At 37.8% G+C, this 3,787-nt stretch overlaps 1 non-coding gene across 1 annotated transcript; it reads right to left on the minus strand.

The window, feature by feature from the left end:
• Positions 1–2,982: 2,982 nt before the first annotated feature.
• Trnas-uga lies at positions 2,983–3,057 on the minus strand. The gene has a single exon. It is a non-coding gene; the product is annotated as a tRNA-Ser (tRNA).
• Between the last annotated feature and the right edge of the window lie 730 nt (positions 3,058–3,787).

The following is a 3,787-nucleotide window of genomic DNA, read 5'->3' on the forward strand; positions in this document are numbered from 1 at the left end:
GGACCAGATTGAATGAAAAAGGACTTTACAACTACAACCACAGATATCAAAAAGGAAAGACAAGTGCAAATTGTTTCTGAAGTTAATTTCTTTGTGGACTCATGCGCTTGTTAACAAAATGAATAGGGACGAGGGTAGGAGTGAGGTTGAAATGAAAGCTGTAGGATCTAGCCAGGACATGTCTAAGCGAAGTGAAATTGTAGTCAGTAAAGAAACAATAAAAACTGATATTTTTCAGTTAATTTTGGCAAAACTAGAGGAAATGAAGACAGATGACAATAGCAAATTTAGTGCAGTTAATGATCAGTAAACTGAAATAAGAACTGAAAACATCAGCAACAAAATAGACAAAATACAACATCAGATAGGCCAAGTTAGTAATCAAGTTTCAGAGAAAAAATGGGTTGTCAGAGGGGTTAAAAAGTGTGAATGAAGAAGCTGATGTTTTAGAAAATAAATTTATTGTTTTGTAAAATGAGTTGGTAGTTGAGTGAGCTTGATGTTGATGACATCAGAGTTGAAAAGGAGACCGTAGCAGAAAACATGGAACAAAATATTGCCAGTTTAAACAAAAAAATTTAAATGTCGAAAATAATATGCAAACTAATTTTAAATTTCAGCAGTTCAGGAAATTTATGTGAACTAGAGTCTGTGTGCAAACAATGATATTGCATGATCGAACACACCTATCAAAAGTTTTCCATCAGACAATTTACATGCAGTGGATTTTCTACACCACTGGAAAGTTTGATTTGTGTCAGGCATGAATGAAAACCAAAAAATTAAATTTGTTAAAAGATGTCTTGAAGGTGAAGCTCTGTCGTAGGTAAATTTAAGTCAGTGGGAAACATATCAGAGTTTTGAGAATACGTTTTTTAAATAAATTTTGGTTGAAAGCTGAACAGGGGAGAACTAAAAGTGAATTTTTGAATGACCCTAATTGTAGAAATAGAGATGGGACTTTGAAAGAGTTTTGTAAGAATCAACTTAAGAAATTAACACATCATGACAAATCATTTGACAAAATGGCTGTGATTGATGCACTTCAAAGGAGATAACCAGGAAGGTTGCAGTGTGATTTAGTACACTGTCTTGAACATTTTTTATGATATGTTGACAGGCTGGATAGGGTAGTAAAAAGAACTGTGTACCATAATAATCAGATGGTAGAAATCATAATGGGAGTAGTTTCAGAAACAGAGATAACGGTAACTTCTATCGGGATCCAAGTGTCAATAGAGTGAGAAGTTTTGAACATCAGCAGGATAGGAGTAATGGGGTTAATCATGGGCATTTTAATAGAAGAAACAATCATAGAAGTAATTACTGGGGAAATGACAGTTCGCCTCAACGAAGGTCCAGTTTTGGGGTGAGGAAACACAGCAAACACAGGACCCCCAAGTTACACTTGCAATTAGACAATAATAACAGTGTTAATGCTATGGCATGTGCATTTGAAATTGAACAGAAATTATGTTTTCATTAAAAGTTTTGGGATACTATGTTTAATTATGGTGATGTAGGTGCTAATCACAAACCAGAATGTGTGAGTGGTGAGAATTTAGATGTAGTATGTACTAATGATTTCTTCTCTTGGTTGGAAAACAGTGTCATTGATGTTCATAAATCAGGTGATGACTGCATTGGATCTGAACTAGGTGATATTTCTGATGTAGATGTGAATGAGAGCTTTGAAACAATTGAGATCGGTAAGTCTGAGACTGATTTTATTTATTTATTTATTATCTTTTTTTGCATATAGTCACCAACTGATGACTTATGCAAACATCATAGCATTTTTATACAATTTTTGTACAAACAGTAGGAATTTGCAATTCACATGTACAAGAAGCCACTTACGGGTGACACACTTGGCAATATATGGTACAGAACTTCATAATGCAACATACAGTTGTTACATAGTATACGTATTTCAATTTACAGCATTTCTTTACAAAAATAATATATATTACAATCACCTCAGAATAGTACATCATATAGGTAGAAGAGTTAGGCCTACATTTAGGAATAGCTACATTTTAATATCAGTATTCATTCAGTGAGTGCAAACATTTGAGAGTTAAGAATGATTTTAATTCCCTTTTGAATACTTTACCTCTGTGGCATCTTATAGCACTTGGCAGTTTGTTAAACCATATCTGGCCATTAATCCAAGGACTATGATCTGTTGTCTCTAGTTTAGTTCTGTTTCTGAAGAGGCAATCTTTTTGTATTGTGTTGTGGGTATGCACATCAGAGCACTTAGTTTCATTATTTTTATGGTCCACAAAGAATGTTATTAATTTGTACAGATACAATGAATATACTGATGGATATTTATGTTATACAAAGGCTTCCCTGAATGAATCTTTGTATCCTAGTCAATGCATGGTCCTGATCGCTCTTTTCTGCAGTGTTAGGATTCTGTTCATGTGTCTATCAGCAGCACATCCCCATACCTCTATTCCATAATTAATATATGCAAATATTGTCCCATAATAAGCAGTTTTAATGTTTGTTCAGAGACTAATTTTGAGAGTTTATTAATTACGTGCAATGAACTGCTGATTTTATTGCATACAAAATTGATATGGTCTACCCATCTAAGATTTTTGTGTAGGTATACCCCCAAAAATTACATTTGTCAGTGTATACATTTTTTATGGCACTTATATTATCAATACAGGTTTGGTATGAATTAACAAGTTTAAATGGTAATAGCTGGGATTTGCTAATATTGACTTTCAGACCTTGATCATGGACGTAAGTAGTTATTTGACTTAAGCCATCAGTTGCAGCCAATGCCAAGTCATTAGTTTCCTTGCAAAAGAACAAAAGTGAGGTATCATCTGCATAACTTACTAATTGGGAGTACAGAGGTGCCTCTAAATTATTAATGTAGACCAGGAAAAGGAAAGGGTACAGTATGGATCCCTGAGGTACACCTTGTTTTACTGAAACTTCCTGGCAGATTAAAACTGTGTGCCCGACCGAGACTCGAACTCGGGACCTTTGCCTTTCACGGGCAAGTGCTCTACCAACTGAGCTACCGAAGCACGACTCACGCCCGGTACTCACAGCTTTACTTCTGCCAGTACCTCGTCTCCTACCTTCCAAACTCTACAGAAGCTCTCCTACGAACCTTGCAGAACTAGCACTCCTGAAAGAAAGGATATTGCGGAGACATGGCTTAGCCACAGCCTGGGGGATGTTTCCAGAATGAGATTTTCACTCTGCAGCGGAGTGTGCGCTGATATGAAACTTCCTGGCAGATTAAAACTGTGTGCCCGACCGAGACTCGAACTCAGGACCTTTGCCTTTCGCGGGCAAGTGCTCTACCAACTGAGCTCCGAAGCACAACTCACGCCCGGTACTCACAGCTTTACTTCTGCCAGTACCTCGTCTCCTACCTTCCAAACTTTACAGAAGCTCTCCTGCGAACCTTGCAGAACTAGCACTCCTGAAAGAAAGGATATTGCGGAGACATGGCTTAGCCACAGCCTGGGGGATGTTTCCAGAATGAGATTTTCACTCTGCAGCGGAGTGTGCGCTGATATGAAACTTCCTGGCAGATTAAAACTGTGTGCCCAACCGAGATTCGAACCCGGGACCTTTGCCTTTCGCGGGCAAGTGCTCTACCAACTGAGCTACCGAAGCACGACTCACGCCTGGTACTCACAGCTTTACTTCTGCCAGTACCTCGTCTCCTTCCTCCCAAACTTTACAGAAGCTCTCCTGCGAACCTTGCAGAACTAGTACTCCTGAAAGAAAGGATATTGCGGAGACA

Source organism: Schistocerca piceifrons, chromosome 3, assembly GCF_021461385.2.
Source record: "Schistocerca piceifrons isolate TAMUIC-IGC-003096 chromosome 3, iqSchPice1.1, whole genome shotgun sequence".
Taxonomy (NCBI): Eukaryota; Metazoa; Arthropoda; class Insecta; order Orthoptera; family Acrididae; genus Schistocerca; species Schistocerca piceifrons.